Source organism: Diceros bicornis, chromosome 15 (assembly GCF_020826845.1).
Source record: "Diceros bicornis minor isolate mBicDic1 chromosome 15, mDicBic1.mat.cur, whole genome shotgun sequence".
Lineage (NCBI taxonomy): Eukaryota > Metazoa > Chordata > Mammalia > Perissodactyla > Rhinocerotidae > Diceros > Diceros bicornis.
The window spans coordinates 47,971,977-47,996,036 of NC_080754.1; the positions used below are offsets into that span (position 1 = coordinate 47,971,977).

At 36.5% G+C, this 24,060-nt stretch overlaps 1 long non-coding RNA gene across 1 annotated transcript in view; it reads right to left on the reverse strand.

The window, feature by feature from the left end:
- Window positions 1-772: 772 nt before the first annotated feature.
- The window catches only part of LOC131414965 (uncharacterized), a 32,853-nt gene continuing 9,565 nt past the window's right edge, over window positions 773-24,060 (reverse strand). Inside the window, exons 2-3 of the long non-coding RNA XR_009222276.1 lie at window positions 9,549-9,618; window positions 773-1,442 (exon numbers count right to left, since the gene is read on the reverse strand). This is a non-coding gene — a long non-coding RNA (uncharacterized LOC131414965). The remainder of the gene's footprint in view (window positions 1,443-9,548; window positions 9,619-24,060) is intronic.

Sequence of the window (24,060 nt, forward strand, 5' to 3'; positions counted from 1 at the left end):
AGGGTGAATCGGATGACCCTGTAGTGTTTGAACACATATTAATTAGGAAGCTGCAAGGTTTCAGAGAGCAAGGGACACATTAAACCTCCAATAGTTGAAGGAAAAGTAGAAGACCAACCAACCTGATTTTATCTGTAGAAGATAGTCTCCACAAATAAATAATTAAAAAGGAATTTAGAACCTGAAGGGGAAAATTAAAGATCTTATAGAGTAGTAGGAAAAAGTAGCAAGGGCAAAGAAAGTCAAATTACAACAGATGTACTTGTTGGTGGGTCATTTGAATTTTGCTGGTGGGGTAACCCCAGCAGGAGGGGTATTTTCACATCGTTTAGCAGAGGCCACAGCAGGGATAAGGAGTTCTAATCACTTTATTAGAATTGCAAAGCTGTTAAAGGAGGCATGGGCATGTGGGAACTATTTATAGAAATATTCAATGAAACGCTTGTGTGACCACAAGAAATAATGGAAAGTAGATGTTGCTCATGGACAATTAAGAGAAAAAAAATTGATTTAATTTGGCTGAATAGGTGGACTCAGGAGATTCTCCTTGGTGAAGAAAAGAATTGTTATGAGAATGAGGCCTTATGCTGGCAGCTTTAGTGCACAATCTTGGACCATCGACTCCAATTAAGTCTTTGTGCCTCTTTAGTAATAGCAATTAAAATATTAATCTACCTTTTAATGTTATTGTAATATATGCACTTGGACAGAGTTTTTAAAAATCACTTCTGATAGGAGAATTTTTTTTTTTTTTTTTTTTTTTTTAGTGGTATATAATGCTTTATTATGATGACCTAGTCTCCAGGGCCATTTAAAATTTTGAACTCAGGTTCTCTGAGTTCTGATTCTGATAGGAGAATTTTGAACTATTTAGGATTCTGCTCTTCCTACCAATGATTTCTTAATGAATTTTTTTAACTTAGTCACAACAGATCTTGGTGATTCTATGAATCCAACTTGATATATAAAATCTGCTGGTTCATAACACCAATCTCATTCATGTGCGTGATTCAGGAAAGTCAAAGTGTGCGTAAGAGTGGCTGTTGTTCAGATAGCACCTATCGCCACAGGCCAGAGTCACTTTTGTGCAAAGTATGTATATATTAGTTTTCTATCGCTGCAAAACAAGTTACCATAAATTTAGCAGCTTAAAACCACACCCGTTTGTTAGCCCACAGTTTTGTGGGTCAGAGGTTCAGACATGAAATGGCTGAGTTCTTCACTCAGGGTCTTGCAATGCTGAAGTCAAAGTGTTGACCAGTTGTATTTTCATTTGGGGGCTCTGGGAGAAAATCTGTTTCCATGTTAATTGAGGTTGTTGGCTGAATTCAGTTGCTTGTGGTTGTAGGACTGCAGTCCCTGTTTCTTTGCTGGCTGTCATCTGAGAGCTGTTCTCTGCTCCTAGAGACTGCCCACATAACTTGCCACAAAGTCCCTTCCATCTGCAAATCCAGAAATAGGGAATTTCATCAAATCTCTCTTATGTGTTGAATCTCAGACTTCACAAAGAGGCCAGTTCCCTTTAAGAGCTCACCCGATTAGGTCAGGCTCACCTAAGATAATCTCTCTTTCTTAAAATCAACTGTCCCAAATAATATAACCTAATAATGGGAGTAAAATCCATCCTATTCACAGTTTCAGGGATTACACGGGCTATGTACACCAGGGAGTGGGCATCTTGGGGGTCACCTTAGAATTTTGCCTACCGCAGGTAGGTTAGTGCCTCTCTTTGACATAAATGTAGATGGCTAAGTCTACAATGGTCTATATTTCAAGCAAAGAAATCATCACTCCAGTTTTCAACCTGTTTCTACTTATCTATCACTGCCCTCTCTCCTCCCACATGCATGAAAATTGCCAAACTATGACACAATATTAGGCAGTGGTTCCCAAGTTTAAGTGTGCATGAGTCTTCCGGGAAAAATGCTAAGTTTGCAGATTGCTGGCTACCACGCCTAAGAAATTCTGGCTCAACAGGTCTCACAGAGAGCCCAGGAATATACATTTTAACAGTGATTCTGAAGTATGCCGTCAGTAGAACACAGTTCAAGAAACATTATGGCTTCAGAATCTGTGTAATAATCCTGGAAGTCTGGTGTGGCTACATATGCTACTCACAGCCGGGTGTATGTAGTATTGTACAAACTTGAAAACTGGGATTTCTGAAAATATTTGAGAACTAAATTTGAGTCCCACTTTATCTAGTCCTTGAAAATGGCACATTATTGTAATGTAAAGCAACTTTGGATGTGAAACAGAAAACAGAAAAAAAACCACAAATGTTATAGGGGAATTACTTTTTTAAAAGAGATTTAGTGTTGTTTCTTTGAGTGCCATCATTAAAAATGTCATTTTCTTCATCTGCGCTATATTTTGTTAGATTGACATTAGGCATTGTTCACTGAGGTGAAATGTAATAAATATTGGCTGCATTTTGTTTTTATTCATACATAATGATGATCATGGAATAAAACATGAAAAAAGTGCTGTAGACTCTGCGCTCATGCTGAAATAGACATTGCATTTTGAGATTATCACTTAAAGTCTAAACACAGAACCAAAAGCTTGATTTATGAAGAGAAACGAAAAATGAAAAATAGTACCATAACAAGGAACACACTCAAAATGAATGCTTTTTTCAGATAATTTTTTAGAGTTACTCTGAACATAAGGTTATTTCATCTTTTCTTAATTCTAGTGACTTTGGTTTATTCATATTTTATTTTCCAGGCCTTTTACCTTGTCATTAAATTAAACCCTGTTTGTCTCTGAAAAGTATTAAACACTTTAAAGAAGAAATTTGTGCATTTCAACTAAGACATTTGCAATCAGGCGTGTGGTGAATTTCTCTCATGATTATGCCACTCTTTTAAAAACGGTGTAGTAGATACAAATTCAGAACTCTCTTTAGGAATTGTAATCCATATAAAATGCTTACCTTGTCTTACCTGGTGAAATGCAAATAAATCTTTTCAATTGCCTTTAATAGCAATGATTGTGGTAATAAATGAATACCAATATCCAGCTTCACTTTTTCTTACCCATTCACATAAACCAGTATAATATCAATTTATCACATTTCATGCCTGCTAATTCTGTTAGGTAAAAATCTTGGCTTTTTTAAAGCAGAGTTCCATTTGATTTTGAAACACTTTATATGATATTGTTACCAAAATTAATACAAAATATATATGATGATAATATATGATGACCACCAAAGCAAGTGAATTCTAGAACATATTAATTCGGCTAGTACGGTTGAAAAGGTACCATATATCAGTGGGTTTATTTATTTATTTTTTTTACCACTGACTTTTCAAATGAATTTTTTTCCTGGAAATAATCTTTTTTTTTTTTTTTGATTTACATCATCCAAAGTCATTCCTCAATGAACTGAAAGGCGGATCTTTTTTCTTCATGTTTACTTCAGATTTTCCTTCAATATCTCCCTTAGGAACATGTCCGTTTCTTTCTTATACCCTCCTCTCTTTTCCTTCTTGGTTTAAATACCTAGGGTCTTGAATTTCACTAAGGTGTTAGAAGATAAAGGTGATAATTTAAAAAATTTCTATAATCTTCATCACCTTCCCATTACCCCTATCACCTGAAGACTTGGCATTTGACCTTCCTCCCACTATATTGAAAAAAACCTGAGCTCTTATGCATAAAATTCCTCAGATTTCTTCTCTGTGACTCAAAGTATTCATGTAGCATCCCATGCTTCCCTGACAGAAGAAATGCCTGATTGTATTAATGCTAATCTCTTTGACTTTAGTCTAGATTCCAAGTGATCATCTTAGTGCCGCTGACTTAACTGATACAGGCACAGTCAAAAGTTAGCGTTAAGACAAGCCATCTTATAGGAGAAAGCCATGTTTGAACTATGAATGATCCTGACTCACGAGTCCTTTTTAAACTATGCTGTAGTTTGCACATAGCCTAGATGATTAAGGGCCTGTCTCCGGGGGGATATGCAGGCTCTGTAGATTTTATGGCTCCTCCCAGCAGCGATAAGACAATAAGTTGGTTCTTTTGAGTTCCCTAGGAATGTGATGGCCTCTGGACAGAGATTCTATGCTGATATCCATGACTGTTGAAAGATCTGATGTGGCAACCCCCAGTCTGTAACACAAGGTGGGGTCAACATTCCTAACCCCCTCCCTATAACCTACTGGCCTCTATAACTGCTTCAAGATTCTGTGCCTCCCTTAAGATGGTTCTTTCGGACATTAGTCAGCCATCTTCCCCCCTGCCAGGAAGCTGTAATAAAGCCCTTTCTCTCCTACCGTCTTGCCTCTTGACTATTGGCATGTCTTGCAGCAGGCGGACTACCCTCCTTAGGTAGTAAGAATCATGTCTCTTCTGAGAACTGTTCAATCACCACCTGCTTTTGGATCTTTAGTTTGACCACTAACTTTTTCTCTTTAGCATTGTGGGGGAGAAAAAATAATTTTCCCTCTACTCTTCTAGGTTCTTGGCTGAGACTCTCTTCCCCCCATAATAAAAGACATATTGACAGGAGAAAAAAACCACTATTTTAAGTACATATGTAGTGCATTGTGCAGGACCCCCACAAAGATACGAGACTCAAGAGGCAGCCAGACGATTGAGGCTGATATACCATCCTGAGCTAAGGAAGGAACTAGGGGTCTGGGGCTTCAAAGAGGAGGAAGGCGATCCACAGGAGGGTGAGAGGAGGAAATGTCTGGTAAACAAAAATTGCCTTGCAGATAAGTTTGTCAGGTGAAAAAGTGATCTCTTGTAACATAGCTCTCTTCCTGATACAGGCCCCCTTTCTAATGTAAATTTCCCTTCCAAAAGGGTAACTTCTACTGTTTTCAGAGCTTCTCTTATGTCTGCAGTTTCTCAAAATAATCAGCTCAAAATAATCCTTATGCCAAAAAGGCATATTTTGGAGTGGTACATTCTGCTACCCTTCAGCTTATAAACACACTCAAGTTTCTCTTAATTAATTCTCCCACGAAGAACCAAGATTACCTCGACCCTGCCGATTACTCATTTTACCACCAAGTTTTCTTAAAAGAGTAGTCTACATGAACTTTCTCCATTTCTGATCTTTAACTAACAATCCCTTATATTTTGGTGTTTCCTCCCATAAACTCTCACTTTCCTTCTGAAATATTTCTCTTTCTGTTTTTTTCTCTTTCTGTTCAATCTCTGCTCATTTTGATCTTGATGACCCTATCCCTTTGGAAACTCTCTATATAGATCAATGTCACTTTGATGATATTCTAGCATTTTTCTTTTTCTATTATTTTATATCCATCTCTATCACTATTCTAAATTAGGCTTCATCATTTACTTTTACAATACATGCTTATAAATATCAGTGTTCTAGTTTTTGTCGCTGGGTGTTGCCTCTTCCTATTCTCATCTCTTTCTCTTGTTGATTTCACATATGACGATAACTGGAAATATCACTTGCAATCATATTCCCTTAGCCTAACTTTTCTCTTGAATTTTAAAATCATCTTTTCAACTGTTTTGTTAAACATTTCATAAGGACATTCTGCCTGAATCAAAATTTCAGCTTGTCTAGAACTGCCATCATCATCATACCAGTCACTTTTCCAGAATGGTGCTCCTTCCTGTTCATCTTTATACCCGTAGTACTTGGCATTGGGAAGAATTCAACCAATTCTTCTGAATAAATTGTTCCCTCTCTATCAATGGCCTTTCTATTTTACTTGTTACTTAGGTTAAAACCATAGAATTTTCTTGAAATTCTTCCATTTTTTGACCACCATTATCAAGAAAGTCCTGTCAATTCAATCTTTGCTATATGTCTTGCTGTCATAGTCTTCTTTCCTGTTGCCTTTTCCCTCAATTACTAGAATGTGAGTCACAGGAGGGCAGGAATGTTAGACTATTTTATTCACAATTTTAGCCTAAGCACCTACAAGAGGACTTGACATATAGTCAGTGCTCAATAAATATTTGTTGAATTGAATTGAGTCAAGTGTTCATTGGTTTTTTTTTTTTTTTTGCATGAACTATTACAATAGACTTCTACCTGGACTCTCTGCACCCAGTCATTTCTCTAATCCTTCCTGCACATCACTGCCATTTACAAACTACTACTTCTGTGTCTTGGTATAAAAGTTCTCACTTCTTTGAAGTACATGCGACTCTTGAACTTGCTTCATAGCTATCATTGCTCAAACTCCTGGTTATTCCCCAACATCTGTCGAAGATTTGGATGCATGAAACATATTTTTCTTTTCCGTTTGAAATTCTCCCATCACTGTGGGTACTTCAGTATCTATGTGTATGACCCTTCTACATCAAATATCACAATTTCTAGTTCACTGTATCAATCTTCCACAAATTTTGAATGTATTTTAATTTGTTGAAAGAATCTAGTCTAGGCATTTGCTGAGGTATCTCTGTATTTTTAGTTTTCTCAATATTTTTAGAAGTTTTCACCTAATAACAGAAAATAGCTTTGATAGCTTATATGAGCTTTCTTAAATCTTTGGTTCCATGAAAACAAATTCAATACCCACAAGATTGTGTCTCTATCTCTCTGATATGGAAAAGAGTGGGATGGGAGCAAGAAGCTCATTTTTAATCAAATTACAAATTATTAACTTAATATATGGAGAAGATAATATCCCGTAAATGATTCTGCCAGACATTGTAGAGGATTGTGTTCTTATGAATAGCTCTCCTGGGAAAAATAAATTATTTTCTGCATGTGAGTTGCCAATCCCTTTATGTTATACTTTAATCAGATTAGCAAGACTTTATTTCTCATTTTACTCTCTGCATTATACTCACCTGAATATAATACTACTGTAAAATATTATCTTTTGATTGGCTTTATAACTATATGATACATATTGATCTTGCTCTGTGCTCTAGATCTGCATTTTGAGAAGGATGCATATAAAATGGACACCATGATTTAGAGCCATGTTTGTGCTTACATCTATTCCAGTTCATTCTCATGGAATAGAATTCCTTTGTCAATAAGCAGCATATGGTCCTTGAACTCTCTCCCATATTTCAACTATAATTTGCACAAGTTTGGTATCTTATATATTACAAAACAACCCAGAGATAATTCCCTTTTCACATTGAGCTAGTATCACTCGTTGCAATTTAATAGTTTAAGGTATCACCTTGACATTACCTGCAGCCTTTTGCAGAAAGTTTGGATTAGAAATGTTAACAATAGATACTTCTGAAAATCAAGCTCATACAACATTAATAGCCATTTCCTGTATTATCACAGATGCAACAGTTTGCATGTTTTAACTCTGAGTTGATAAATTGAGTAATTCCTAAGGTGAGTTACTTAACATCTCTAGTTAAGAAAAAAATCAACAAAATTAAAGTTAAGAAAGACAATAAAAAGAATAAAAGTTTTAATAAATTGGAAAGTCTTAATGAAATTTATACTTTTCTGAAAAACTATAAATTGTCAAATTTAAATAAAAAATAATTAAAAATATAAACATAAAAATATGGGGAAATGCATAATATTATAAAATAATTATTTCTATCATATCTCTGGAACAAGATGGCTTGTTGGTCAATTATTTAAAACTTCAAAAGACATATAATGCTTATACTATAATATGTTACATAGCATAGGAAAAAGGAGAAAACTATTCAAATTGGATTTTGAAACTAGAATACCTTGATACCAAAAGTTGCCAAAAAAAGAAAACAAACCCTAGGTCAATATCATTTACGAATATACATGTATAAATTATGAATAAAATATTAGCATGTCAAATTCAACTCTACATTAAAAAATATATCATCTATCATGACTAAGTAGAGTTTATTCCAGGAAAGCAGAGATAATTTAAGCTTAGGAAACCTATTAATATAATTCATCACTTCAAACTGTCAGGGGAGAAAAGTCTTATGATCATCCCAATCAAGTCCGAAAAAGTTATTTCCTGAGAATATCTTTAGGGAAGCTCAGAAAGAAAAATGCTTACTTAAGATCATAAACAACATCTACTTTGACCAACAGCTCATGTCATAATTAATGGTGAAAGATTTAGAAGATCGCCTTTAAAAATCATGATCAGGATAAGGATGGCTTCTGGTTGTCATTTCTAAAGGAAATACAGCCAGAATCCCTAAGTCTTCTAATCTCTTCCAATTATCAGTTGCTGATGTAGTTTCTACTGCTTACCCTTAGTTTTTACACATGAAATATGATGGCAAAGCTGACACCTTTTCTTGTATGCTATGGCTTCAATCATGCTATCATGGAGGATGCATGAATCTGAAGGATTAAATTCAGCTTGTGTAGTTTTCCTGCTAATGAGAAGGGAATCAGTCAAACAGGAAACCCTATCAGTCTCAGTATTAAACCATCCACATTATATAAATAAGAGAAGCGAGATACACAGAGGGCAGAGAAAGAAAGCTACAATGTTCCATGAGGATTGATGTGGAGTATTGCTCCACTTAGTTACTCAGGGACCTAGGAGGGTGGTGGTTTCACCATCTTGTATCTACATCATCTGGCACACATGGCCTCCTCAGATGGCTTGGCCAGAGGAAATAACGAATGGAGATCGCTTATGGGCTTTTCATTGCTTCAGTCTGGAAGTAACTAGTGTCAATTTCAATCACATTTCATTGAATAAAAACTGTCATATAACACTTTAAAATAGCAAGTAGGATATTTATTGAGCATTACTATCTACCATAAAGATCAAAACTAGTCCTCCTTGGTGACTCTCAGACTCTAACCAACATATGAATGAGATCACACTGGCTGGGATGGAAAAAAAAAGAAAAGTAGAATGATCGTTAGTTCAATTATTCCTTATTCTAAGTAGCTGTGACCTCCCAGGTGTTATCAGTAAATTGATCCAAAATTTAAATATCAAATATATTCTATAATTGTTAGCTTGAGCAGCACTCTCTGCTTATAAAAAAGTCATACGGGATGCCAACATTTTTCAGAAAGTTGAGGTGAGCCTAGACTCAGAGAGAGGAATATAGTAACATGATTTTAGTTTATAGTAATAGTAACAATATCACAACAACCATAGGTATTAATCTGCTACAGTTACATAACAAATTGCCGTAAACTTAGTGGCTTAAAATAACACAAATCTGGGGCCGGCCCCGCGGCTTGGCGGTTGTGTGCGCGTGCTCCACTACTGGTGGCCCGAGTTCGGATCCCAAGCACACACCAACGCACCGCTTCTCCGGCCATGCTGAGGCCGCGTCCTACATACAGCAACTAGAAGGATGTGCAGCTATGACATACAACTATCTACTGGGGCTTTGGGGGAAAAAAAAAAGGAGGAGGATTGGCAATAGATGTTAGCTCAGAGCCAGTCTTCCTCAGCAAAAAGAGGAGGATTAGCATGGATGTTAGCTCAGGGCTGACCTTCCTCACAAAAAACAAAACAAAACAAAACAAAAACCTCACAAATCTATTATCTTACTGTTTCCATGGGTCAGGAGTCTGAGTATGGCTTAATTGAGTGATCTGCTCGGATCTCACCAGGATGAAATTAAGATATCAGCCAGGGCTACAGTCTCACCTGAGGTTTGAGGTCCTCTTGCAATCTCACTGGTTATTGGTAGGATTTATTTCCATGACCCAGGCATCCCCTATAGACACAAAAGTTGTGAGAGGGTACATAGAGAAAGAGCTGAGGCCTGGAGAGTTCACTATAAAAATTTCCAATTTTTCTGACACAGGGAGATGTTATAGGCAGCATTCTCTGAGAGAGAAGGATGTCTTCTTAAGTGGTTGTTGTTGTTCTCAAGGCTATGGAAATCTTAGTTTCACAATTTATCTCCTTCCGGGATATATTTTCTCAGTGTTATAAAGTTTACTTGTGGATTTTCTGAAGAACTGGCACAAAATGCCTGACAGCAGGTGAAACTCAGACCTCGAAGCCTTCTTCACCTCTCGTTAGTGATCTAACTCAGTGTTTCCCCTGATTCACTTAATCACTAATTCTCTGATCTAGTGTTCAGAGTGCTGATTCTCAGGTTGAAAGGGAGTATTAGTTTCACCAGGGTCCATTTTTTTTTTCAAAATACACACCCTTTCCATGTGGTTACATATCCTAAGAAGGACTTTTCTTTGTTTACCTCTCACTCATCTCCATGTCCTGAAATCACTGCTGTAGTGAGCCACTTCGCTGATGGAAGTAGATACTCTCCTTAGGGTATAGTGACGTTGAAAATTGTTTGAGAATAACTGGCCTAGGAATTAAGAAATGTATTGGAGTCTGTTATTCAACTCTTGAGTGGGAAATACTATTGTAAAGAGAAACAATGCATAGATTAATAGCTGTTAAAGTCGTTACTTTTGTTCTAGGACTAACTGTGTTTTTGAAAGTCTGTGGGTGTGGTGCTAATATAATCTTACGTGACTGACTTTGGAAAACAGAAGGTTGATAAAGCCTTGGAGCTGAAGTATTGTAATTTAGGAGGTTGTGGAGGAGTATCCCAGCTGTAACTGCTGAATGATAAATCCAGACTCCAACCAGTGACCCTCTGAGTAGGACTCAACAGAATGGGAAGAAAATCGGGAGGGGAGAGGTTTATACGCAGTTAGCTAATTTAAAAATATACATTAGGTGGTTTATCTGGTTTAGACATTATATAGGGTTTGAAGTTTTAAATTTTATGGATAGCAGTAAATGTTGGATAACTGTATATTGTGTTATTTGGATTGAGATGATATTACTTTGAGGACAAAGATAGGATAGAAGAAAAGCACACTCTCTTTGAAACCAGACTGCATGGATTCTAATCCCCTCAATTACTGGATGAAGTAACTGGAGCTAGTTACTTAACCTGTGTGGTTTCTAATCTATAAAATGAGAATAAAATAGCATCTACTAAATAGGGTTATGTAAGAATCAAATGGATTGATGTCTGTCAAACTAAAGCATAGTGCTTGCCACATAGTAATTAATCAATGTTGGCTATAAATATGGTGCCATTAGGGTAGTAGGATAACAGAGCCAGTACATTGTAAGAATTGGGAATAGTCTAGGGGTGACTACTAGACTTAGTACATAGGTGGGATAAGATCACTTAAAATATTTCACTGGCTTCTGAGCAATATCAAACAACATTTATAAATGACTTTGGGGCTATAAGAAAAAACTGGAGATAATTCTCATGAAGGTAGAAGCAGTTTTCAAGAACAATCCTTAAAAGGGAAAAACAACAGTCTGAAAAGACTGTAAACCTAAAAATACATTGGGTTAACTCAAGGAAGAAAACATGATTGGGAATGTGGGTCACAAGATTTAATCTTGTGTTTCCATTCCTTCTGCCACTTCAGTCCTCAGGAAGAGGAACTTAGATATGAGATAAATACAAAATGGAGCCCTCAATTACAAAAAATTAGGCCAATGGCTCTGGGCTTAATTTTTACGGGAGAGATAGACATGTTACAAGTAAAACTGAATCTACCTTGAATACTTTTTGAAACAAGTTGACTAAGAGACAAACACAAATGTATCAAATCTAGAAATAAATTAAATGGATTCGTTTGATCACCTTTTTCTTGCACCATTTTCTTGCACTATGCTTTTTGATTTCTTTCACCGGTGTTTGTGGCATGTGGTAGGATAGGCCTGGGAGAACATGAGAAGTCATGCAAGAGCCTGGACGTGCTCAGAGGAAAGTAGTGAGGTTCTCACTTGCCTGTCTTTACTCTAAGCCTTGTGCATAAAGCGTGGGTGCTCATTCTTGGTCCAGTTCTCTTCATCAGAGGAGAATTGATGGAGATTTGGATCTAAAGCACCAGTTGGAAGTAAAGGGCATGCGGGAGATTGGAGTATAACATATACACTGCAAATGTGGGGTTAGTTAATGAGCTGTGGTTTTAAGTTGTTTAGGCCCTGGTATCTTCCTTTTATACTACAAATACTCACTATTACCAGCATTAACCTTGTTCTCAGACTTCTCCTCAATGTGTAGAGATAATATACGTTGGCTCCTCAAAACCCATTTCCAATATCTCTCTGTTTAGAGGCTGGAAAGCCAATACTTATTGCGGGAGTACCCATGCAACCCAGTGAAATGTAGACAAAAGTCCCTGGGAGAGCTTCCTTTCATAATGAAAAGCAAAATCTCTCCAGAGAAAGCCCTTCACCCTTCCACTTTTCAGTCCTTTGCTTGTTGTAAACGCAGAAGTAATGCCTGAAAGACGAGCAGCCATCTTGAAATGGTGATGCAATGAAGACACCAAACCAAGCATAAAAAGGCAGAAGAATAGAGAAAGCAGCTGCTAGGCAGAACTGTCTTCTTCCCAACCTTCTTTAGATAAACAACTTTTAGTTGAAGCGTAACAGATATAGAAAAATGTAGAGTAAGATATAGATATAGAAAAGATATAGAAAAATAAGAGTACAGCACACATCTGTGTAACCGCTACCCTTTCTTGTAATCAAGAGACTATTATTAGCACCAGAGAAACCCCTCTTATGCCCTCTACCTGTCATTACAAGATTACAGTTTTAAATCAAGTGGTCAAGAAAGGCTGCAATGAGAAGGAGACATTTCAGCAAAGGACTGAGTGTGGGCAGGGAGACCAATATTTGGAGTCTGGGTGCTTGCCAGACTCCTCTGTTAGAAATAACATTTGCATGTACGGTTTTATGACACATAATAGTGCCAGCTTTTCTGTAGATTGGGGAAATATGCAACAGTTTTTCCTTCTTATGTTGCTGAGAGCTCTTTCACCCGTCATTCAGAGTTTTATTTTTCAAGACCAAGTGATGGAATTCCATTAATTAGCAAAAAGTGGGGAGGAGGCAATCCTAAAAAGATAAAAATTTACAACATGAAAAGGAAGATGGCAGAATTGGATTATTGACAGATGGAATATGGTGCATGTAGTAACATTGAGCTCTTTGCCTTCTCTGCCTACTTACGGTGACGACATTCTGTGGATTGATGACTGTTTCTTCCCAACTGTAACATGAAAGTAGACAAATTGGATGATGCATTTCTCTTACTGGTCCCCAAGATGTCTCTACTCCAGCAGCCCCAGCTTCACCTTCAACCCAGGTTCATTTCAATTCTTTCTTTACTCTGCCATCATAGGGTCCTTTCTAAAATCTCAGTGTGATCTAGTCCTTCTCTCCTGAAACTCTTTCTAATAGAAAACTTTTATTGTGACTTATAAGGTCCTTCAAGACTAGTCTGTACCTACTTTTCAAGTCTCCTATCTCACACTTCTGCCACATACTTACCATATTCTAGGCAGACACTGTACCCTTTTCCTTTTCTGCGTGCTGTTTATTTTATTAGATGTCCTCTCTTCTTTCTCTCCCTCAATAACGTAGGGGAATAGCTCTGTGCTGTCAGCCTGGCAACCTTGCACAGACCCACACAGATCATGCAGGCAAAGGCTTGAACCACAGCGATTCTGAATCTGGGCAGAATGCCTTGTGATCCTTCTAGTACCTGAGAGGATGGGAGGCTTGTGAGGAGCTGCCATGAAGTCATCTCTGACTCGCCTCCCTATTTCCTCTTGGAGGCTGTTAGGAGACAGTTTCTCATCACCTCCCAAGTTCTGATGAGGTATGAGGCTTTCTGTCCTGTCTCCTTCAGAGGATAGCTGCAGACCAGAAAACCACTTAGCAGCAGTCTAGAATTCACTCCTCAGCAATGGGGTATCCCACAGCTCATATTGCAGTCAACCAGCACCTTTTTGTTTTTGTGTCACCCTTTTTGGTGTGTGAGACAAAGATTCAGGGAGTTAGCACTTTTAGCTATTCTTCCTTTCACTCTTAATGAAAGTAATAAACTCCCTAGATCTAACAGTGGCTCATTATATCTTTTTTTTTTTTTTGTGAGGAAGATCAGCCCTGAGCTAACATCCATGCCAAGCCTCCTCTTTTTTTGCTGAGGAAGACTGGCCCACTCATTATATCTTTACTGGCTGAGTCAATCTCGCCTGGACTTTGACCCTTGCCTTGGCTCTGCCTGGTGTTTTGTGCTTAACAGATAATTCCCATGATTTCTTCAAGTCTCAACTCAGCTGTCTTCTCACTCTGAAGCCTTTCCTGTCCCACAGACTGCCTTAAATACCCCTTCCCCACTCTTATTACATGCTGTATACATCTCTATTCTAACAATTAAGACATAAGTTATTTGCACCTGCACTATCTAATATGGTAGCCACTAGCCAGATGCGGCTATTGAATACTTGAAATGTGGCTAATGTGAATTAAGAAGCAGCTAAGCGTAAAATACACACTGGATTGCATATGTTTAGTAAGAAAAAAAGTATAACATTTTTACTGATACTTTAAAAATATTGATTACACGTCGAAATAATATTTTGGATCTATTAAATTGAGTATATTGTTAAAATTAATTTCACCTATTTTTTTCTTGTTTTTTAATAGATTTTATTTTTTAGAGTAGTTTTAGGTTTACAGAAAAATTCCCCAGAAAGTACAGAGAGTTTTTCATACCTCCTCCTATCCCAGTTTCACCTACTACAAATGTCTTGCATTAGTGTGGTACATTTGCTACAACTGAACCAATATCGATACATTATTATTAACTAAAGGCCATAGTTAGCAGTTAACTAAAGGCCTAAAGGCATTAGGGTTTACTCGTTGTGTTGTTCATTGTATGAGTTTTGACAAATGCATAATATCGTGTGTCCATCATTACAGTACCATACAGAATAGTTTCTCTGCCATAAAAATCCCCTATGTTTCACATATTCATCCCTCCCTTCCCCTAACCCCTGGAACTACTGATCTTTTTCCTCTCTCCTTACTTTTGCCTCTTACAGAATGTCCTATAGCTGGAATCCTACAACATGTATCCTTTTAAGATTGGCTTCTTTCACTTAGCAATATGTATTTAAGTTTCCTCCATGTCTTTTTATGGCTTGATAGATCATTTGTTTTTAACTTCATCCCATTGTGGTTAGAGAAGATATTTTGTATGATATCTTTATCTTTTTAAATCTATTGAGACTTAATTTGTGGCCTAACACACATGAACTATCCTGGAAAATGTCCCATGTACACTTGAGAAGAATGTGTATACTGTTGTTGGGTAGAGTGCTCCATATGTCTGTTAGGTCTAGTTGGTTTATTGTGTTGTTTAAGTCCTCTATTTCCTTGTTTATCTTCTGTCTGAGTCTATCCATTATTGAGAGTGAGGTGTTGAAATCTCCAACTATTTTTGTAAAATTGTCTATTTCTCCCTTCAGTTCTGCCAGGTTTTGCTTCACATATTTGATGGTCTGTCATGGTTAGAATTGTTATATCTTCTGGCTGTTTTGAATCTTCTACTACATATAATGTCCTTTTTTGTCTCTTGTAAACTTTTTTGATTTAAAGTCTATTTTGGCTGATAATAGTATAGCCACCTCTCCTCTCGTTTGGTTACTATTTGCAAGGAATATCTCTTTCCATCCTTTCACTTTCAATCAATATGTGTCTTTGGAGCTAAAACGAGTCTCTTGTAGACAGCATATAGTTGGATCACAAGTTTTTATCCATTTCACCAATCTCTGTGCTTTATGTTTAAGGTAATTACTGATAAGGAGGTTCTTTCTTCTGTCATTTTGCTATTTGTTTTCTATTTACAGTATTTTTTTTTCTCATTTCCTGCATTACTATATTCTCTTGTAGTGAAATGTTTAAATTTCTTTCTCATTTCCTTTCGTGTATATTCTTTGTGGTTATCAGGGGTATTACGTTTAACATTCTAAAGCTAAAACACTTTAGTTTGAATTTATACTAGCTTAAATTCAATAAAATATAAAAACTCTACTCCTTTACAGCTCTATCCCATCTCCTTTTGGTTTTTGATGTCACAAATTTACATCTTTATACATTGTGTGTCCAAAAGCAAACTAATAATTCTCTTAAATGCCTTTGTCTCTGAAATTATGTAGAAAATGAAATGTGGCGTTACAAACCAAAGTTAAAATAATATCAGCTTTTAGACTAATAATTATTTTTTAAAAATGTAGCAGTCTCTTACATCATCTAGAAAACAAAAAGTTGAGTTATAAACTGTTATTACAATAATAGTAGTTTTTATAATTGCCCATGTATTTACTTATATTGAGGTCTTTATTTCTTCATATGGCTTTGAGTTCCTGTCTCGTATCCTTTCATTTTACCCTGCAGGACTCCCTTGAGCATTTCTTGCAGGGCAAGTCTAGTTGTAACAAACTCCCTCAATTTTTCTTTGTCTGAGAATGTCTTAATTTCTCCCTCACTTTTGAAGGACAGTTTTGCTGAATACAGTATTCTTGGTTGAAAATTTTTTCTTTTAGCATTTTAAATATATGGGCCCACTGCCTTTTGACCTCCAAAACTTCTGACAAGAAATCTGCTGTTAATCTCATTGAGGACCTCTTGTATGTGATGAGTCACTTCTCTTTTCCTGCTTTCAAGATTCTCTCTTTGTCTTTCAAAAGTTTGATTATAATGTATCTTGATGTGTGTCTCTTTGAGTTTATCTTCTTGGAGTTTGTTGGGCTTCTTGGATGTTTATATTCATGTCTTCTGTCAAGTTTGGCAAATTTTCAGCCATTATTTCTTTCAAATATTCTCTTTGCCCCTTTCTATCTTCTCCTGGGACTTCCACAATGAATGTATTGGTCTCCTTTATGGTGTCCCACAGGTCTCTTAGGCTCTGCTCATTTGTCTTTATTTTAACATTATATTATATATTTTAATTATATATATATTATTTTAAGATAACATTTTATCTTTCTGTTCCACGGACTCAATAATTTCTATTATCCTTTCTTCAAGTTTGCTAATTCTTTCTTCTGTCTGCTCAAATCGGCCTTTGAATCCCTCTAGTGAATATTTTCATTTCTGTTATTGTACTTTAGGATACAGAATTTCTTTTGGTTTCATTTTAGGTTTTCTATCTCTTTATTGATATATTCACTTTGTTCATATATCACTTTCTTGACTTTCTCCACATCTTCTTTTACTTCATTGAGCATCTTTAAGACAATTGTTTTAAAGTCTTTGTCTAGTATACATGCCATCAGATCTTTTTCAGGGACAATTTCAGTTGATTTACTTTTTTTCCTTTGTATGCCTTGTCATTTTTTTTTGTTGAAAACTGGACATTTGAATCTAATAATGTGGTAACTCTGGAAGTCAGATTCTCCTCCTTCCCCAGGGTTTTCTTTTTGTAAATTATTTTTGTTTTTCGTTTGTTATAGTCTGTCTCTGTGCCAAGGATCAGCCTGAAGTGTAAATTTAAGGTTGCTTAGGTCTTTGCTGAGACTTTCCCTGTGTATGCACAGTCACTTTCTAATTTTCCCTGTATAATCATCTGGCTCAGAAAAGGGAAAAAAGAAAAAAATGAAGTGGGGAAAGAGGGAGTGCTGGCTCTTAAAATCCCCTGCAAGTCACTTCAGAAGGAGGAAGAGGAGCTTACAACAATGGGGGGAGGTGCAGCAACAATGGCCACCTTTTTGTCTGAACCTTTGTAATTAGAAGCAGCAATTATTGATCAGAGCATAGATCCCTGATATTTGGAGGACAGTGGTTCTTTTTGCCCACCCTGGTTCCTGTAAGCTGGGTACAGGTTGTTCTAGGAACTTGTGCACAGCTGCCTACGATGAGACTGGGAATGGGGGATGGGTTTTTATTTTATTGTTAGTGTGGTGTATCATGTTAATTGATTTGCATATGTTGAACCATCCTTGCATCCCAGGTATAAATCCCACTTGGTCATCATGTATAATTCTTTTAATGTACTGTTAAAGTCAATTTGATAGTATTTTGTTGAGGATTTTTGCACCTGTATTCATCAAGGTTATTGACTGGTAGGTAGTTTTCTTTTCTTGCAGTGTCCTTACCTGGTTTTGGTATTAGGATTATTCTGGCCTCATAAAATATGAATTTTGACATGTTCCCTCTCCTTCAATTTTTGGAAAAGTTTGAGAAGGACTGGCACTAATTGTCCTTTAAATATTTGATAAAACTAACCAATGTAGCCATCAGGTCCTGGACTTTTCTTTGTTGAGATGTTTTTGATTACTGATTCATACTCCATACTAGTTATAGATTTGTTCAGACTTTCTATTTCTTCAGTCTTGATAGATTGTATGTTTTTAGGAATTTATCCATTTCTTCTAGGTTATCTAATTTATTGGTGTGTAATTGCTCATGATTGTCTCTTATGATCCTTTTTATTTCTGTGGCATTGGTTGTAATGTCTCCTCTTTCATTTCTGATTTTATTTATTTGTCTTGTTTTTCTTAGTCTAGCTAAAGGTTTGTTGATTTTGTTTATCTTTTCAAAAAATCAACTCTTAGTTTCATTGAGTTTTTCTATTGTTTTTCTATTCTCTATTTTATTTATTTGTGCTCTGATCTTTATTATTACCTTCCTTCTGCTAACTTGGGGCTTAGTCTGTTCTCCTTTTTCTAGTTCCTTGAGATGTAATGTTAGGTTCTTTATTTGAGTTCTTCTTATATTTTTAATGTAGGTTTTTCTGCTATAAACTTCCCTTTTAATACCACTTTTGCTGCATCCCATAGGAATGTTGTATTTTCATTTTTATTTGTCTCAAGATATTTTCTAATTTCTCTTTTGACTTCCTCTTTCATCCACTGTTTGTTCAAGGGTATATTGTTTTTAATTTCTACATATTTGTGATAGACCTTTAAATGAACAGACCTCTAGTCTTTACAGTGCCTAGCTCAGTGTCTAGTGGTTTACAGGCACAAGTAAATATTTGTTAAGTCAGTGAATAAATTAATTGATTTACATATTTGTGGTACACGTGTGTTGTAACATCCCCTGACCAATAAGCACGTGCACCAAGAATAATTGTATGCTATAAAGCTTAAGTTCAGAAAACTAGCACAATTTTAAGAAGCATGAGGTTTTCAAAGGAGAGAGTGACATCCATGTCTTAACCCCAGGAGGCACAACAAGTAATCCTGTGTTTGAAGGCATGAATAACACTTCATTACAAAAGTCAATTTCCTACCATATCCCTGGAGCGGCTGACACAGGAATTGTCGGTTTTCAGCGTATTTGCAACTGCTGTATTTTATTTTTCTCTTCGAGGACAATATGGATTTTAGTAATTTTAGTGCTCTAGAGAAGCAACATATTGGAGCACAAGCCTCTGTTCTAATAAAGCAGGTAGCTGACCCTTTAATGCTCAGAATGTTATATTGTTGTTTTGATGTTTCCCTCAGTGAAATAAAAGACTAGAAAATTTTTAGAAAAAGTTAAGGAGCAGGCAGTGAGCCAGAGGAAAAGATAAAAGGAAGAAATCAGAAAATTCATACATATCAATTGTTCACTGCAAAGCACTCTGCCTACAGAAAAGCAGTTTTAAACTTGTAAAACCAATGTGTAGTGTTGTTTTTTGGATTTGATTCAACTAGATTTCAAAGATAATTTTCTTTAATGTTAATTTTTAAGTTTTTGCATGTTTCATCTAATATTTATGTGCTAAAACCATCATAAATTTATTTATATGAAAGTGTTTGTTACCAGAAAAGGCTTTTGTCTATACTTGTATATCCTTTGCCTTAAATTTAAGTTTTACGTGTCTAATTTGGCAAGCCTTTGTTCCTACTAATCACAAATAGAGATTCCAAGCTACATCCAAAGAATTTAAATTTGTTTGACTCTGAGGTAATTGACACATAATGCCTTGGTGACAAATCATGCTGATAATTCTCTCTTGAACCTGACTAGGATAATAGCATATCTAATAGTGTAATAGAAGTTCATGGGGGAAAACAATGGTTCCATTTAGTACCAAAACCATGGCCAATTTTTTTTGTCCCTTTGCAAAAATTTTGCCCTTACAGTGTGCAAAATGCTTTCATGTATTTTTTTCATATGTATTGTTTGATTTTCAACTCCATGCTATTATTCTCATCAGCCGAGTTTCTGAGATGTTAAGCAATTCACTGGCATTACTCAGTCCCGGGGTGGAGCAGAGGTGCCAGTTGAACTCCGGTCATCCAAGGGCATATTTTACAGACTACCTGTTAGAAACATATCTGTTTGATGTGTGTTTTATGAAACATCTCATTCAGCCTTGAGAAGAAAAGCGAAAGTACCCTACTTCCTGGAACAAACCAACGAATTCCTAACAACAATAAACAAATACATCCATGCATAAACAAATGTTATTGTCAGCACTAAAGTAATTGGTACTTCAGTTTCCTCCAAATCTTGTTAAGGCTTATAACAGAGGAGTATTATAATGTTTCAGTTGGTATTATACGGAGCCTACTTGCAGTAGCATTCTGTAATGGCATAGGATCAACGATTTCTTGTAGGATTCCTTCTCAATGGCTTTCTGAGTATCAGCTGCTCACCACAATGTCACTTCTGAAAGGTGGTTGTTTAATATTTATAGAGTTCTTGTAGATGTTAGAGTCTGTTCAGAATATAAATAGCCTAAATCCCTATTCCCTGGAGCAGTAGTTCCCAACCTTATACCACCAAGGGCACTTTTCATAATTTGTCTCTCCACTGATGGTTCAGACAAATATTTTGTCTTCCAAGCAAACTGTGTATAAGGGTTTACTGTGGTCTTATCTTGGGGAAATAGGATTTTTCTCCAAGGATTTTTCAAATAGTTAAATTAGTTTGGGACTCCTGTGGCTATTTCTCCGGTGTCTGGGTTCCAAGAATTCTAGATTCTCTTGCGCCAAGGTTGTGCTCCTTGGCCAGCTCACACATCCACATGCACAGAGCGTGTGGGGCTCCATAATGGGACTGGGGCAGTGACTATCTACTCTTCTGCCTTAGCTCACTCACTCCCTACCCTGAAATCCCCACATTTTCACTATTTACTTGGGTGAATTGAATCTAGGCTTCAGAAGTGTATTATTATTTATTTATTTTTTTATTTTTTTGTGAGGAGGACTAGGCCTGAGCTAACATCCGATGCCAATCCTTCCCTTTTTTCTTGAGGAAGACTGGCCCTGGGCTAACATCTGTACCCATCTTCCTCTACTCCACATGGGATGCCGCCACAGCACGGCCTAACAAGCGATGCATCGGTGCCCACCCGGGATCTGAACCTGCCAACCCCGGGCCACCACAGCGGACCATGTGCACTTAACCGCTTGCGCCACCGGGCTGGCCCCCTGGAAGTGTATTATTTTTTAGTCCAGAAGTAGCTCTGAATGAAAGAATACTGAACAATGTTGAAAGTTAGAGAATAAAATAGTCCTGGGAGTAGAATTGGGGAAAATTGAGAGAAACTGACTAAATGAGAGGGAGCAAGATATGGGAAGGTTAGACTGAGGAGGCCGTGGGAAGCTTGGCGATGACTTGGGAACAGTAACTGAGTTAGATGCTTGGGAGATGCTGTTGTTAAGGTGGCGAGTAGTAACTAAGTGATAACTTGTGTCACTGAGGGTAGTCCAGTCCTACACTAACACAACATGTCTTCTTCTATTTATTTTAGTAACCACCATGGCAACTACAAATGAAGCATTCTTTAGAAAGTGTTAATTTTTTTCTCTCACTTTCGTCTTTTTGTATTTCTTATTTGGTGCGGTATTGGTGGGATGAGATTTCCCTAGTAGTATCTGGGCTCAAGTTTAAGAGTGTTAAGAGTCCTTATAATCCTATTGAACTGATTACGGATATTGCTTATTAGCAAAGGTTAAAGCCTAGCATTAAATGAATTATATAAATATTCAAATAGGATATATTTTAGGTTGTGATATAATATGAGTACTACTTTCGGCTTCAAAAAACCTATCTTCAGTTTTATAGTCACATTTAAGTCCCTTATGCTATCTGAGCACTATTTTAGCCTGGATTGGGGAGCACCTGAGGAAACTTCTAGAAGTAGTATTATCTCATGTTTAGTGAGAGACCACCAAGTGTCCTTGGTAATTTGATTGGGAGACCTCATAGAAGAAAGGCTAGAGGAGCTGATTAGGAAATGTGAGGTCATATTATGAAAGAATATAAAGCTGAGAAAAGATTTAGAGTCTAGTGGTACTCAAACCACAAAGTTCAGTCTGAGATATTAGCTGAAAGTGGGCTCCTCTAGATTTAACTGGATGCCAGGAATGTTGCTGCAGGTACCCCTTTACCGAAGAAATACAACAATGTACAAAAATATGTGTGTATACATGCATACATAAATATAAATATATAATATTTTTATATACGTAGTATTTTTTAACAGTGGAAATTCTGGTTTGGTTCCTGTTCCAGATTGGTCAGAACCATGGTTAGCAAACCAGATGTATAAATTATAGTCTCTTGGGTAGTTGTTCTAGTTAAACATTTTTTAAAAGTGTAAAATATAATATACATTAAAAAAGGCATAAAACATAAATATATAGCTTAATGAATTATTGTAAACACAAACACCTCTCAGTTCAAGAAAGAGAATGCTGTCAGCATCCTTAAAGCTGTCTGTGTGCCCCTTCCCAGTTACAACTCTTTGTCTCCCCCTTAGAAGTAAACACTCATCCAGCTTCTATGGTAATCACTTCTTTGTTTTGTTGTATAAATTTAACACCAAAGACTGCAATCCTAAACAGTAGAATTTAGTTTTGCTTGTTTATGAAGACAACACCATTTTTGGTGAGAAATGATTTAGTGTATGTAGAAGCCCGGGTCGTCACCACTCAGTGCTGGTTAAGCACAGTCAACACGATCCAATGACAGCGTGAGAGGCAAAGTGTGTTCCCTCAAAACAGCCTAGCTAGGCTTTTACTAACCAGAAGTTAATTGATTAAACTATGTTTTCTTCCATTTAAGCTCTTTTCCTCTTTATTCCTCCTTTTTAACCTCCTTGCTCCTTTAAAAATCTCACTGGATATGAATGTTAAAGCATGGTTTCAAAATAATATATATATATTTTTAAGTCTTGGGCTATTTCTATATTCATGGCTGTAGACTGTTCCAATCTTGACTTTGATTAAGCTAATCAACTGCTGTTGGTCTGTACAACATTGTGATTGGCAGAAGCTGGGAGGTATTGATTAGCTCAACCTTGCTGATGTCTATAAAGACTGTTGAGGCGTCTGAAAGAAAGCCATGGCTTAGACAGCTCTCAGGAGATTCTGCCACCTCCTGTGTAGTCCAGTCTATTGATCTCATAAAACTCATGAATGCACTTCAAATTGTTTTACTTGTACAAACCAATCTAAGAAGAGTTTAGCCCTTTAAAAAGCAGCTGCCAGGCATAGAGAGGCTAAGAGTTCAATGCCTCAGAGTATTTGGGGCTAGTAGAAAAAAATGAAGTTATTTTTCTTCAGATCAAAAAAGACTAAAGGGACAAAGACTCCAACACATTAATAAATGAGACATGACCCTTTCCACTGATCCCAGATATTAAAGTTGCTTTTCCAAAGTAAGAGTTTTATTTTTCAAGAGAGACAGGGTCATGTGGCAAAGAAAAAGATCAGAAAATGAAAGGTAATGTCACATCAGAGTAGTTATAATTAATAAGTGCTACTGGAAACGCTATGAGAAATGTCAAGAAGGAAAAAAACATGATTTTAAATGACTATTGTAACTTAGAATGTTGTTTTCTAAGATATTTTCAAATACAAATATGTGTGTGTTTAATCAGATCAAGCTCAGTCACAATTAGATAAAATCTCAGATATTGCTAAATGATTTCAGGGCTTGTGGAATATAACATTTCTTAGTCCATCATGTGAAAAGAGATGTCACCCTAGGACCACTATCTCTTCCTTATTTTTGGAACAGTATGTAACAACATGTTAACGGACTTTGTAGTATGGGAAATTTAAAATATATATAAAACTAGAATAATAATGACTCCATGTTTCCATCACCCAACTTCAACAATGATCTACGCAGGACCATGATCCTGGACACTACATCATTTCACTAGTAAATCACATTTCAGCACTTATCTCCAAATATGTGGACATTTGTTGCCATTTTTGTAGTTATTGTTGATGTTTTCTATTTGTAAAATCCTTTCTCTCAAATAATTATTCCATTTTTTCTTCTCCCTCATAATAGTTCTCCAACTTTAGTATGGGTGAGAATCAGAAGAGCAGCTAGGGTAGAGCTCAAGAATGTGCATTTT